The sequence below is a fragment of the Eufriesea mexicana genome, unplaced genomic scaffold, assembly GCF_001483705.2.
Source record: "Eufriesea mexicana isolate 0111107269 unplaced genomic scaffold, ASM148370v2 scaffold9538, whole genome shotgun sequence".
Lineage (NCBI taxonomy): Eukaryota > Metazoa > Arthropoda > Insecta > Hymenoptera > Apidae > Eufriesea > Eufriesea mexicana.
The window spans coordinates 454,635-471,072 of record NW_016917269.1 but is presented as its reverse complement, the minus strand read 5'-3'; the positions used below and the strand labels follow the sequence as shown (position 1 = coordinate 471,072).

Here is a 16,438-nt window from a genome sequence, read left to right as displayed (position 1 = left end):
TAATTTTCATTCGTATGTGTACACACAAACAACACATGCGTAGGAAATATATATATATATATATATATATATATGTATGTATGTATGTATATGTATATACAATATATGTATACACGTATGTAGCTATGAGTGAGAAAATACAATTATCGAGAGGTTAGCCTAGTCAAAGGTGCGAGGAGAAAAGCTCGTTCTCCAGAACGGACGTCAATGGTCCCGCGATCGATATCTCCCCACTAACACCCTCGCGAAAGGTACAACTTTAAGATCAAAACAAAACTTCTCTTCGAAGCGATTACGTACAAATAACACACGAGTTTTTGGCACGAATCAACTTGCACTCGTTTGTGGCGATTCAATCAACACGCGTCACTTGCTTCGCACGCCGGATTTCATCGGTTCGTCAAACATCGACAACGAGCCAATCACGTATTTGATTCGTAACAACGACGAACGACGACAACAACGGCAACGAGAACTTCCTTTATTGTTTCGAGTTTCTTCTTTTTCGTCTTCTTTCACTTCTTTCTTTTTTCTTCTGCCACGATATATCGTGATATATCGATACTTTCTCCCTGTGTTCTGTTCACTTTTACGAGTTCGTCGTCTTGTGTATTTATTAACGTACACGAGCGCCGATGAAACGATTTTTCAGGATCCAGCTTACCAGGAAGCAGGTTAGCTAGGTTAGAATATCCTGGCTGACTAGAAACGATGACTAGAAACGCGTGTTCTTTCTTAAAATATTTTTCACGTGCGGCGAGCCGTCGATTCGCACTGCTCCGTAGAAGATTCAAATTTAGAAGCGTCGTATCGGACGGTAAAAAAGCGGGCCGCGCGCCTCGACCAGTTCGCGGTCGAGCCTGAAATAAAGATTTGAGGAAGTCGCGTGGAGAGCACGGGAACGAAAGAAAGAGAGAGGAAGAGAAAGAGAGAAAGATGGTGAATGAAGAGGAGGGGGGCCTGGCCGTGTTGCACATACCAGTCGGTCCACCTCGCCTCTGAAGTTCGCCTCGGCACGCCGAGCTAACGTCGACGAGGTTCGACTGCTGATTGGCCCTCACTGGGATCGACGTCAGACGCCGCCTCGCCAATTGCGCCACGCCGTATGCGCCGCGCATGCGCGCCACTTCCAGACAGAACAGTCGCGCTGGCATTCCAGCTTCGACCGCGCGATGAACGACGTTGATTTTGATGTCACGCAATAATACGCGACTGTCAATTAATTTCATATTTATGTACAGATAGTTTATTTCAAGTTATTTTAAACCGCATATTTATTACTTGGAAAATTCAGATTTTTCATTTTGAGCAAAGAGAGAAACTTTTTATTTAAAATAATTAACGGTTAGATAAGACAAAATACGAGATACGTATAACATACTCTATAAGATAGAAAATAATTTAAAATATTTAAGTATCGAATACATGTATATATTTTCAAAATATCGATTTTTTTATATTTTATTATACGAGATAACCTATTAAATAATATACATGTAAATTGAAAAATTATTTTAACAGATATATGGACACCAGATAGAGCTTTCGTAGCATTCACACGATATTCACCTATGCTTGGTATGTAAAGAATTCCTAAATAAAGCAACACTCACGTGAAGAACGTTCGGAATAATGTAATGTTTTAAGAATGTACGAAAATCTTCGAAATAGCACAAGTCATTCATAAACATTTCTCCTATAAGTTGTAAGTCGGCTCGCGTCAGAGTCAATGTAAATTATAACCGTAAAAGTTCAGATAGCCACGCGTAAAAGTGGCATCTTTACACTTTATTAATATTTCGCCGTCCAGAAATAACAGCGTGGTTAAAGAATCTAACCGACGTTTTATACACTGTGTCACTTGTGTTACCCAAAGTGTACGTTGGAGGATGAAAATAACGATTGTATTATAAACAGTCCATATTTGCTGAACTGCAAACTAATCGATTAATCTACATGTGTCGTATCGATTGTTGTAGTACTAAATCGTAGCCGAGTGCTTTTTGTTTTCAATGTGAAAGAAAATTTTATCCAAAAAATTGAAATAATTACAAACGTTAACATACTGGATATTTTCTTTCGATTACTCGCGATTTATATCGATCTGTATCGATCGATTCGATTAATCGAACTTACGTATATATTTTTCTGCTATTCGATTTAAAATAATCGAATATGTTGAATTATTGAAATTTAATTTATCGATCCAAGTCTCGTGCCGAAGATCCTTCGGTCATTGAGTATGAGATCATATAGACACGATACTACGCATAATGGAAACGTCACTTTTTCGTGTCAATAGTTCGTCGCAGGTACAATTCTCTTACCAGTATAATGTCACAGATGAACTACCAGTCAGTACACACACGTTAGTCTCGTTTATTCCTGATTAATCCGTTGTACACAGACAACGTGAAATTTTTAATCCGTTAATGCGTTTTGCTTTATTATGTCTACACAACATATGTTATACCCATACATATGCTCGTCATAATATATACAAGGTACAAATACTAAATATCTATTGAATACACTAACATACAAAAACAGGAGAATCATTTATATTTATCCAAAAAAATCCAATATGCATATACGTTTATCACTTTTGTTGTGCTTTATAGGTTATGTGATGTTAATTATAGGTTATATCATTTTCATAGGTATTGGTCGACTGAAAAGGAATAGACCACAGAAAAATGAGAAGAAAACGATGCTTTTATTACGACAAATGGAATACTACGATAAAAATGTCGGCGATCGAAAGGAATATTCTAACATGTATGGGATCAGTGTCCGAAATTGACAAGACGATTGATCGAATATTGCGGTGAATACGTCGAATTACGAGGGCAGACAAATACAGAGGCCATATCACGGCGGATGCCATCGGTAAACTCGAAAATCCAACTCGATAAATATTAAACGAGCCGAGACGCTTGATGGCTGCTAGCGACTAACTTCCATCAGTTATTCGCGAGCCATCCGACAGCCGTGCGAAATGAAATTGAATCGAGGATCCACGTTCGAGTCACTTGAACGCCTCAAACCTGGTTATATAACGTTTCGAATCGATTTCGAGAGGTTAGGGAACGATTTTCCAAAATAACCGTATTCGTATGCTATTTGAATTTGGGGAATATCAACATAAGGAGACAGATTATTAACCTGGCGCTGATTTCAATATATTAGATGCGAACAACCCGTTTGAAAGCACTATTAAAAAAATAATCTAACAATTATGCAAGTATAATGTTTGAACTTATCAGGTTTTTAAAATTTCGCCAAATTATTCAGCGAATCACATAAGGAATTTAAAGTCAACGCTATTGTAAAATTTAAGTCGCGAATATACCTCGATCGAGAGAAATGTTTCTCTGGAAAGATAAAGCAACCCAAGAGGGCACACACGATCGTCACAGTGACCCGAATTTCAGGCAAGATGAGGGAAAAATGGAGAAAATCAACTGACCAAATAATCTTGGTGTTATCAAATCACGCCCATAATAAAATATATAAATCAAAAACAAGCTACGAATAGTTGAGAATAAATAACCTCCATTCAAATTACCATATTTAATAACTATCATATTTCCATTACGCGATGTAGAATTTTAAAAGCATTTGGAAATCAAATTCCATGTCTGATGGGATTACTATTCTCAAGAATCTCCAATACCACAAGACCTCTGAAATAAAACCATAGATGAAGAGCTTTTAAATGATTAAAAAGAGTTTTCGTTAGAAAAATTGTAACCTCTCTGACAAAATTATTGCACCAAAAACCTAACCTATCACTATCAAAGAATATTAGGTATCGGTACAGAGTCCCTCGAGTTCCCTCGCAAAACTAATATAGTAATAGCGAATCGAAATATAGCCTGATCCTTAGAACAGAGATACAAGAAGAAACAACGACCATCTAGACTGACAGGGTAAAAACGTCCTGTCGAATCATCTTCGTGTGCGAAAAAAGCTCACGAGCAAGAGCTGGCAATGCCTGTCGATATTTAACGAATTATCCCAGGTGCGGGTAAATATAAATCTACTCCAGGTCGGATCGTATGTATTATGCATGAGCTGCAATGTAGCTGTCCCCCTACAGAGGTCGGATAACCTAACCCGTCGAGAGAGCCGGCAAGTGTTCAATATATCCTAGCCTATCGATCTCGTCGACCGAGCGCGAAAAGACGCGAGAAACGGGACAGTGGATAAGTAATTAATATTCTCCGGATACAGATAACGAGCGACATTGTAAGGGAGGGCGACACCGGCCAATTCTGGTGCACGCGTGCCTGCACACGAACTCTTGGCCTAAAGAGAGCCGTCAGAGGGCTAGTGACTCAGTGAGAGGAAGAATACATTTAGAGAATTTTGGGGGATTTTTTTGAAATTTTCTCTGATATTGCTCGTGAAACGTGGTAAAAATAATTTAATTTAATTTAATCGGTTTTGGTTTCATCGTATTTTTATTAAGTTCGTGATACATGTTTTCGTAGATAGTGAAGGATTATAGCTGCCACATGGCAAACAAGGAAATGAAAAGGACATTTTTGTCAATAGGTAAATTTCTGTTTTTAGTTTCAATAGGGATTTTTAATAAATAAACGTTGTCGGTAATGGAGGAATTTCGCTTTTAATATTTTTATACCACGATATGCAGTAATCTAGAGAAATAATTTTTGAGGCTGATAAGCGATGGAAATGATAATATTAAAATAATACAGTTGGAAAATTTCTGATTAAAGAAAAATAGCAAAACTGCTACATCTTTTGTGCTTCGATTTTCTTTTGAGCTACCTCGGTGACCTATTATAGAAAGAACGTATTAAAAACAAACAATAAAATTATTCTTTAATATTTCCTTTGTAAATTCTATTTTATCAATACTGTACCCACGTGACCGTAGATTCGGATATTAAAACCTTTCAAATATTTAAATCACCATTCAGTGATTTCTCCCTTTTCTGAGCCTCAAAATTTAATCGCAATTTTGTCAAAATTGCGTTTCTTTTGTAATAAAAAATTCGGATTCTGTAATTCCTAGTGATAAAACTATCGAAGAGCCATTTATAGAATGGTTACTAAATTTTGTTGACTAGGGAAAATTAATCTTTTTCTAAGCACGCAGTGTTTTCGCGTTCAATGACGTCCGAAGTTGTTTAACAGTTACAACGCAATGTGTTGCAACCAGTAGGCTGATCGGTGGCAATTGTGCTAGCAACAATGGCAGATGTCAAATTGTCGGATGATCTCCGCTGAACGTGAAACGTAAGCCACTTTTGTGAAGACACGCCGATACATTATGCATTCTAGAGCGTGCAAGTTTACGCGAGATGCTTTCGAGAGGTTTGCATTACAAAAATACCTTGGTCGAATGCCTGGAACCCTCGATAACTCGCTACCAAAGTCTTAGTCGTTCGCATAGCGAGGAATGCAGTCTTTTTCTTTCATCGAAAACTGAATTAGGATCTTCAATCTCATTTTTCCAATTTTTAATCCGTAATTTCCTAATCTGAAAATTTTTCAAAATTTTCCCATCATATTTGTGGCATTCAGAAATGAGAATAAATAAATAAAGTATTTTAACAAATTAAATTAAATAAATTTCTTTATATATAATTATGCTTGTACCGGGTTTTACCACGAATTACAAGCAGAATTTTAAGGTTATGTCCTGATATCTTGATTTATATTAAAATCTTTATCCTGAAATTTTCACCCCCACCACCGGGTCTCTCTGTTGATGAAAAAAAAAGAAATTACGATTGATTAGAGTTTCTCATTTCAATGGATTAATGAAGAATTAATGGTAACTGCAAATGGTTTGCTTTGACGACAAAGCAACGGCGTAAGAATAAAATAAAATGGCACACACTAATAAGACGTCATAGAGGGTTAACCAATTACCATTATTGACCAAAATTATCATCGACGATTACCACGTTCTGTGCCACGTGTATCGTTTTCAGTGAACTTTCCACTCTAGCTACTAACGCTTCAACGCATATAAACGCGTGATACCGCGTACCATCGATAGTACGTTCGACTTAAATCGAGAGTTGCGCGAAGCTGTCGCGATATAGTTGGCTGTCGTTTCGGTGTGAATATTTCTCGCAAATAAATCTCCACGTACCGTTCGATCTATGGGAACAGTAATATTTCCCTTGAACGTATAACACGTATAAATAGTTTAATAGAGATAATTTTGTGAAAGGCATATATACATACAGGGCACTGAGAGCGTTTGCATTTCATCGATTGCTCACGTCGCAACTCGATGGGACTGAACGTGTATCGGGTAAACGTCACTGTGGCAAGTTGCGCGGCCGGAATAATCGGCCCGCTGAAACGTAGTTAATCATAATGCCGATTATTTCGCGGATAGTTGCAGGAACCGACGTCTATTTCCGTTTCACCGTCCGTCTCGTTTCTGTCATTCCCGATACGATTCTATTTGCGAGAGATCGACCGGGTCACACGGTTAAACGTCGTTCATTCGATAATGAAGATGGACTTCCCGAGATTTTCCTGTAGAATTTAGTATCAGATCGAACGTAGCGCACGTAGCGTCCGAGATGGAATTAAATCGAGTCCGTGAATATTTTCGGACGATTCCTTCCTTATCGATGGAGACAGTTTTCGCGCATATGAAATTTGGAAGACTCGAGATGGTATGTTAATCTGTCGCTATGGCGAATTGCTGTACAGTGAGCGAGAACTTCTCTCCGGGTAACGTAAAGGATAAAACAGAACTGTCTAAGGTAAAAATTTCGTATTATCGAAGATTTTGTTATTCCGTTGTAACATTTTGTTGCGATAGGCTATTCATAACCGCGTGTTTTTTTATACGGTCTATTTATAGGTTATGTAAGGGGGTAATGAGACATTTTAACACCGAACCGACTGTTCGTGTGCGGTCCAGTATAGAGGTTGTTCGTGCATAGGGACAGATTCACGGATGACTACTGTAGGAGCCCTTACTAGTGAAAGAGTTAGCACGTTCCCTGCCGCGTGGGTTGCATACGCCCCACGCTGAATCTTCCGTTCAGGCCGGAAGTTTTCTCTACTAAATCTGGTATAAAATATATCATAAAATTATGCGTTCATACCCAACGCATAACCATGATACTTATCCACGGAATTTTACAGGTTGCATATTTTTCTTATGGCCGCTACAATTTTATAAATATTACTACATATGTGTCGAAGAAAATTATTCATTTTGGAAGTATAAATTATCTAATTTTCGCATAATCAAAATTATTCCTTTGATAACTTATCGTCGAAATTGGAACATTGACGAGGTTAAATATATTTATATATTTCCCAATAAGAAAGTTAGGTTATCGGGAAATTGAAATTTAAGATGAACACCCGAAGATTCGTCTACCTCTTTTTCTCTTCGTTTGGCTATTTCCATCCGACAGCTAAACGTTCAACAGAGAAACACATTTAATCGAACCAATTATGTAAATCGGCTTTATTAGTTTAACTTGCTTTCGCTCTAAAATGGCGTGCCGTTTATTTATCTCTTTATCTGCTTAATTACGGGAAAGATTTTCGATATAATAACAATAATAATAACAGTAATAATAACTGCTTGCCAACACGGACGAAGTCTTTATACAAAAAACTTGTAGCTCTGGGACACCTATAGTTCAGCTTAATTACGTTCCAACTTATTACAATCAGTTTAGAAATTGCTTGGTACTTCGAAGAATAATTTCATAGGCAAGTAAGTCATCATTCGCAAAACGAAAATGAATAACAGTTTGATATGAACATTTTTACAGATTATCCATTTTCCTGTAATTGAAAGCCAGCCCAAAGGTTACAGCTAGATACCGTTAAGTACAGAAATATCGAAAAACCTAATCGAAAAAGCACAAGTATTAAACAAAGGAAGATGTTAAAAACTCATTGTCGCATATTTCGACTCACTTTTCACAACTTTTCCATCGTTTCTCAGCAAAATGATAAAGGAATTTTTCGTTCCTTGGAGGATGATCTTAAAGATCCCGAAAGAATTTTCCATTTCCAGGAAATGCCAAAAATGGCCTCTTTTTAACATTCTCCATTCCACCTATTTAAATATCAATTTATTATACCGCATCTTAACTTTTAAACTCGTGAAATTAACCATGCTGACGTTTTCGGTAAATTATGATAAATATACAAATTACGATAAATTATGACGAAGATCCAACCGTTGAAGGAGCGATGCGACTGCACGTCCCAATATGGAGAAAATCATACGATCGTGCCATAGGATGCAACGGGGTTCGATCGAGTCGCATGGCCGTTGAAAAAGCGTGCTCCGGAGAAAGCGGGGAAAAAGCGAGGAAAAAGGGAACGGTTAACTAGACGCGGATACCTTAGAGCACTGTGTAAAAGGGATGTCGGCCCTCGTGATCTCCTTTTGCTCGACGGTGCGAAGGAAAAACAATACACGTAACAAATACCTTTGGAGAGCCGCGATCAATAGCAATATCGGGACACACTGTGTCGTGGTACCCTATGCTCTTGGATATGTACGAATATCGTCGTGATTTCGCCTCCTCGATTTTTCCATCGTGCTGAATCGACCAAAATCCGAAATCAGTTGAATTTCGAATCGTTTTGGATGAAAAGGAAATGAATTAAAAATTCTCCAAGTGCCCTGTTATATGATACAAGATACGATTCGTAGATAGTCATGAAGTAGTCCCTATATTTAATGTCACGTAACAGAAGATAGTCACTAAATAGTAACTTGCAATGAAAAATACCGAGGACCAACTGCTATTAGTATTACTCGCGGCCAAGTGTTTCCTGCTAGAAAGTTGATATCTAGATTTCAATATATTTTAATTTATATTTCCATCTTATTACCGCGTTTTGCACCTAATAAATTCCCCTGTTCTTTTTGCAGTTGAACCACTGTGCTTGAAAACGAATGGAAAAACCAGATACGATGTTAAGCCGGAAGTCAAGGATTACGAGTAAAAAGTAGTAAAAACGAATGGACTAAATAAATCATGAATAATCATGATTCCATTTCATGCTCCGAGAGAACTAGTTCGTGAATAATAAAAACAGTCAACTTCGACATGATCGAGATTCACCTACTCGCACTTGCAGGCTCGCGATATCCTATAACTCTCATAGAGCAATATACAGAATCCAGGCAACAATGAAATCTACGAAAATACGTGGAAAAATGGGAGAGACCTTGAAATCTACGAAAGCACAGCTTCTTGAGCAATAGACAATGATTCGACTAGTATAGATTCGCACGATCTATCACGTGAGATCTCGTTAATCGTCGCGAGACGTTAGCAGACGTCTGACGAAGAGCTAGCTTCCCGTTAAGGAGGAAAGGCTGGTCTGAAAGGCTGGGGAAGGAAAATACCAGGTGGCCGCCAAACCATCTCTAGTGAAACTTCTACACCACGGCGAAAACGGCAGTCGTACGAATGTAACGGCTGCTTGCCTATATCCCTCCGACGCACGACATTCGAGGTCCAGGCGGCGTCTGTTGCCGTACCGGATATCCGTTCATCCTGCCGCCACGGGGCCGAGAAACATCTTGGCTTCCGACGCTGGAAAATCTCTCCAGCCCGTTCGCTTATAAAATACGAACACGTGTCTCGGTGTGCTCGGATAGAATTTTCGATAAGTATTCTCGACGCTCTATTTCGCCTTGATAAATCAATTAGGCTCGGGCTCTAAAGTGTTTTCAACTGCAGGAGGATGATACGACTTGAAATATGGCCGATTGGATTTTTCAGATTAATAAGGCAGAGGTTGAGAATAATGTTCAGCGTATGTACATGATGGGTGTTTTGGGAAAGGGAATTTTTAATAATTTCGAAATTTTCTTGGAATGATCGGTGATAGGTTAGAAACATCGGAGCGAATTTTTAGGATATTTCTAGCACCTCGTGAATTATGAATCGCACCATTTACTGCACTCCACTTAACAAGGGAGCTACTTATCTATTTAGGAAAATATAAATGATTCGTTAAGAATCTCCAAATCAGATTTGTCGATAGGGACAACGGAAAGTACTTATCTATTTAGGAAAATCAAAGGTCAGATCATAGAGACTATTTTTTCCCTAGGTTTATTAAAACAATAAACTATCATAGTTACCATACAATAACTGTAAATTTGTATGATAAGCAAGGAAAGAAGAGAATGAAAAAACGATTACCTTCATCTCATCGCAAAATGGAGGAAAAGGAACTATACTTCTGCCAAGTTGAAATCGTCATTTAATCGGATTCCAAAGATCGATGTTAATTAATATACCAAATTTAAAATTAGCCAACGGTGCGTGGAATGTGAAAGTAAAATAATTTCCTCATTTACCATTTTAAAAATATCGTCGACATCATGGCAGAAAGTCTTCGAGTTACTATTTTTCTGTAACGAAAAAGTCGCCGAGTACAAGGGGTTAATAATTTAAAAATGAGATAATAAAATAATAAAACGAGGTATGAAAAAGTAACGATGACTATACGATATTAGTTCAAAGCGTGAAAGTACATTTCTAAAAGCCCGAAAATGGGAAAAAAATCCCTAGAACGGATTTCACCGTGATTAGCTTTTTAAACGAGGCAAAATCCGTGGCGAACGCACAAGAGCTGCCATTTAACCGAGGCACGTGTGATCTGCGCACTTGGCACGCGACCAAAAGGGAGAGAATGAGACCAAACTCCGGAGGTGACGTCACCAGGTGACTAGTACCGTGAAGACCGGACGAAATCTCAGAGTCAAGCCGACCGATCGTTCCCGTTTGCTGCGTCCAGGCTGAACTATCGCGAGGCACACGCTTTCATCGACGACGAGGGGGAGCAACAGGTTCCACTCTCTCTACTACGGTTCCGGCGAGGAAACGAAGCCCTTTCGACTCGCGACGAAAGCTTTGTCTCCGCCATTTGCTCGATCGAACCGATTAGGGGGCGCTTAGCTGGGGATCAAGTGCTTTGTTTGCTTAATAGCAACTGGTCTGTTCTTTTCTCTCTTTGTATCAATTCATAGTCAAGTCTACGCTATTCCAACACCTATCCAAACGTTCCACTATTCGAATACCGCACTATATGAATGTTCTAATAATAGCGTGTTACGCAATCCAAATGCTCTATTATTCGAATAGTTAACCACCCAAAAGTCCCCCACTACTCGTATGTTCGACTGTCCAAAAGTTTTGCGTTTCAAGTGTACCGTAACTAGAGAATTACTATCCTGGAATATATTTTTCGGTACACTGTTACACGTGACTTCTTTTTTCTGCAATTAGTTTTGTTTTAGGAAAATAGAGTAGGTTTTGTATCGAGAAACGAGAAAAATGTTACGTTGATAGTAATCGAAAAATTTGTTATGGAAAAAGTACCGGTACTTTAGTTTTTCTATTGCTTATATCCTAGGGATATTTTTGTTGGTACAACTATCGATATAAAGCAAACATTATGAAGTAAAGCTTATCAAGGGGCTCTTAAGCAGGGGATCAAGTGCTTTATTTGCTTAATAGCAACTGGTCTGATATCGTCTTTGTTTGTATCGGCGCATAGAGGAATCTACATTATCCGAATATCTATCCAGACGTTCTGCTATTCGATTACTGCACTATATGGATGTTCTAATAATAAAATGTTGCACAATCTGAATTTTCTGTTACTCAACAGTCAGCTATCCAAACGTTTCACGGTTTATCACTAGGATTGCCGCATCGGTAGAAAAATAACTAGATTCGGATATTTTATCAAAATCGTATCGTTGTTACTGATAAATTAATGTTAAGCTTTATTCAGATAAGAATACAGTTATATATCTTTACGATACCACTTCAATTATTATCATCTGTGTATAGTGTATCAAGCTACAGATTACCGAACGGTAGTTCTAGTGACAAATTGACTAAGGTTAGGGAATTAGTAAAAAATTACTAATCTGGAATATTTCTCGATACTCTTACGTTTTACTAATGAAATTTTGCACGTCGCTATTATCCAAACATTCTGAATAATCTGCAGTTCGATTAGTATGCTTCCTTAATAAAAAATATAATGGAATTCCTTTAGTTGAATTTCCGCGGATTTTAAAAAATACCTGTTAAATAGTGCCATGCGAATAATAGTCACCAGACATAGTAACAAAATTTACTTTAACAAAAATAAATGAAGTAAAGCTTCTCATTTATGCACATGGTTATCTTTAAACCTTTCGCGACGGCAGAACTGGGTATCAATGTGCTACTGGCGAGCTTTTCGAAGCTCTTCACTCGTCATGCTTAATTATGCTTAATAAGAAGGACTCATAACATCTTTAAAATATAATATATAAATAATATTCTTTATGTTATGCTTTGAGGCAGGGTTGTAACTAATTACCATAAGCAGTAATTATGGATGTAATACTAACCGGAACGAACAACTCTGAAATCAGATACCAATTGTCGATCAACTGGTAAAACTTTGGCTTTCGAAGACAGGAGTTGCTCGTCTCTGAACGGGGTGCAAGATCCGATATTTCGGGGGTGTGTATTGAAATGAAAGAGGCATACAGATGTCTTTATTTCCTCCAAGAAAGTTTCTCTCTGCCAAGTGCATCTTTAAAAGGGGTGAAACCCGGCGATCATTATAATGCAGTTTCAAGGTGGTCGAGCTACAAATTGATCCTCATTCACCCTTCTGTGTTCGTGTGTGCGAACGCGTGCGCCCGCGCGCGAGGCAAAGTTACCCTGAAATAACTCTTGCAGATTATGCGAGGTGAAAGAAGATAAAACGCGTGTAAAGAGGCTAGTGAAAGTGTGGACTAATTTATCGTATAAACTACTCTTGGCCTTTGCAACGTTAATCTTCGTCGACGAAATTCAATCGATTTTTATTCCTTCCTTTTCGGCCATTTTTATTCAATTTTCCAAAATTTTCGACTCATCTACGAGGCAAAGATCCACAAAACTTAGCATTTCTCCTAAGTCATCGGGATTATTTCTTGATAGCTCCTTCTCTGAGAATATGGAAGACAACTTTCTAAGAAAATTGCACTAAGTCTCTACGTTATTATATCTACTAATTAAAAAGGGGAATACGAAAAATAGAAAAATGATTAAAATGATTAAAATTAATTATTATATCTACTAACTAGAAAAGAGAATACGAAAAATAAAAAAATTTTTTAAATTAATAAGATTCTACTGGTAAGATTCTAAAGTATTTCTCTATTTTTTTTTCCTTAAAAGAGTATTTATTAGAAGAGTACACGAAATACGACGAAAAGATAAATTGACCTAAGAAATTAGTGATTCTTCCAGAGTTTAGTTTGGCTTGCCGTACACTGATGTAATTGTAAGGTATTTCGCAATTTTTTCTTGTAGAATAACAGTGCAGTTTCTTCTTGGAAAAGAATTAATTAAGAAATTAGGCGGTAAGATAATCGATTAATTTTGAGAAATTAGTAATTCTTCCAGGGTATAGTTTGGTCAGACATCGGGACGATCACGATGATGCGAACGTGAACGACGAGTGTCGCTGTTATGTTCGATTTGGACGACGATCAAGGTGACGAGCAAAGGGCAGAAGAACGAATGTGACGTTCGATCTGCGTGTCTGTAATTCACCGATCTACATTTATATACAAGGTGTTTCGCAGCGAAGAAGTTGTCAAAGAGCAATAAGGGACAAAATATCGCGATTTCTCGTTTCCCAATTTTTAATTACTCTATTTTCTAATTATCTACATAAACAAGAGTATTTACCTCTTATTTTTATCAAGAAATATTCTTTTCGTTGAATTCTACTGGGAGGAAATTCAATTTCCATGTAGAAAGAGTTTAATAAATTTCACTGGAGAATTTAAGTAGAATCTAGGGAATTTTTTGGAATTATGATAAAATGGACAGTCGAAGCTCGCTTCTCGAATTTTTCCATGTATCGAACTATAGTGGAATTTCTATAATAAAGAAGATTGAGAAGCGAACAATTTTTAGGTTATTCTGAGCATGAATTTATAATTTAACCTATATGAGAATATATTAACATATTAACAAGTACAGTTATTACATATCATAAAAATATATTAAAGAATATATTACCCGCAGAGAATTTCACGTACTGGATGCCACAATTTAGGTTATGTATTTGTTCTAATCTAATTCCTCTGAGATCTCAAAAATAATCCACATTTCTTAATGAAATATATATCACATAACTCAAAATATTTAAAAAATATTAACTTATAATGTTTTCGACAACGCACCCTGTAAACAAAATGGCTGCCGTGGCGAGTCGAATCTTTCCCGAAATTTTCCGTGGTTAACATCGCGGGAGAAGAATTCGGTTCCTTAATATCGCGAAAAGAAGAAGGAAGAAAGTATTCTTCGAATCGAGCAGCGTTGTTTGAAAGTGTTTATTTAAATTGTTTGGAAAATGTGCGCAAAAACACGTAGACTGGCGTCCGGCAGACGCCACGAGCCTTTGCCAAGGGTTAATGAACAAGATATGTTACCCGATGATTTCAAAATGCTATATTACGACCGCGACCAGATACGATTGTCAAAATTGTGCTGGCAAGGTTACAGCTGAAGACTATGCGAGTGACATGCGTCTACGTGACACATTAACTTTCAACATGGCCGACTAGCAACAAGCTCTCCTATGATTTATCTTGCCCAAAAGTGATTCTAATATCTCTATTTCTATTTAATTTAAACATCCAAATTGTGACAACGCGTATTAACAAATATTAATAAATATTAATAAATGCTATCTTCACTTCAGTTTACTATGTAATGGTTGGAGAATATTTGAAAATTTATATTCACGACGAATAGTTTATAGATATTTTGGTTGTTTCATATTTATGTAAATAATAAGATAGGGGAAGTTGCGTTTAAATGAAACTAGCATATTCTGAAGATTTCGTTGAACTGAATAAGGAGCTGATGGGAAAAGGAGATGAGAGAGATTGAGGTAAGGAGTATTTTCTTGGTATGAAAAGACTAGATCAGCACTCAGGCTCTTAGAGCGGATGAAGGAATGTGATATTATATTAAACGAGAAGGTGTGTAATCGATTGTGTCACGTGACAGGATGACAATGTGGAAGAATAAGGAGTAGTATTTCAACCTTACGCAAACATTTTCTAGAAATATTCGTCGAAATCTTTTTAACTATACGTTCTCGAAATGTACGAATAACTCTGGAAATTGCAATTTGTATCCCTTTGTCAGAAATTTTACAGCATAAATAGCAAGGACGATGCAATGCGAGGAACACGAGTGATTCGCGTTGAAGTTTCATTTGCGGCATCAGCAACCCGGGATTAAATCAGGAAATTTCGAAAATAATACATCACATCACTAACAATTTCACGAGGATCACCTTTAATCTATCAGTATTCAAATGTAAAAATTTATCAGAGCTATCGTCATGGAATTTATTGAACGAATCCCAAGGATAATAATTTAAACACTATATCCGATAATAAATGTAAAACCCAATTACCCGATTAAATTCTCCAGTCTATCGCAATAATTCACCAATCCTTCGAACCACTTTCGAGATGATACTAAAACCTGACCCAAGCTCAGCAAATCTCGAAATAAGGTGCAACAACTTTCAAAATCGATTCGATTTTTAAACCTGGCCAAACCCTCGGAAATTCAGCTCCTCTTCCACCACTCGTCCTGACCGAGGCTCAAAACGAAATTCCTTCACGATCACCCTAAATCCGCCTATACAGAACGCGCGCGCGCTCTGAGCGCACGTGTGGCTTAGAAAATGGTGGAAACTTACGTCAAAACCTCTCCGATGGCCATGTTGAACTCTCTCGAGCACCGAACCGATCCACACCACCGAACCGTCTCACCATCTACTTTCTCAGCCAAGAGCCACACGATCACGATCCGTAATCACACGATCAACGATCCTGAACCAATCCGCGGATCGTCCAACGTATCTACCGTCGGTTGAAAGGGAAGAACTGTCCAGTAGGTAGACGATGCACACACGCAGTCGCGAGACCAAGGGCGCAGAAAATCGCGAACCGATAGCGAGATGGAAACAACGAGGGTGCCGATTCACGTGAGGCCCAAAGAGCGTATATAGATGACGAAGAGGACACGTTTCCTTGATCCTCCTCGCCGTGGAACTGGTCCCGCGTGTACACGGGCGGAAGATCGGCGGGTAGTGGTGTCGTGGGAACAGCGGCAACGGAAGAGAAAGAAGCACCAAACGTAGGTCCAACAAGTGAGAAGAGACAGAGAGAGGATAGAAGAGAGAAGTGCCGGTGTGGCGGTGTATTAACAAACCGCGTGAAAAGATCCCAAAAATAATTTCGGCGTGAAGAAATAAATCCGGGTGAGGCGGTCGCGAGGGTGCCTAAAAGAAGGTTCGCCACCGGGTGCCTTCTGGGAATGAAACCGGCATAGTATGCTCGAGTTATAAGAAGAGC

General features: G+C 38.1%; 1 protein-coding gene across 5 annotated transcripts in view; it reads right to left on the bottom strand.

Moving 5' to 3' along the window:
* Mef2 (myocyte enhancer factor 2) overlaps positions 1-16,438 on the bottom strand; it is a 57,586-nt gene that overhangs the window by 17,762 nt on the left and 23,386 nt on the right. The window contains exon 1 of one of the 5 annotated variants that reach the window (XM_017908044.1): positions 15,781-15,799. The exons of 2 other annotated variants lie outside the window; for them this stretch is intronic. The gene's annotated coding sequence lies outside the window, so the exon portion shown is untranslated. Of the gene's footprint in view, positions 1-979; positions 995-12,406; positions 12,423-15,780; positions 15,800-16,438 lie in introns of those variants that run through there. 2 more of the 5 variants (XM_017908045.1, XM_017908046.1) reach the window with 2 other exon arrangements.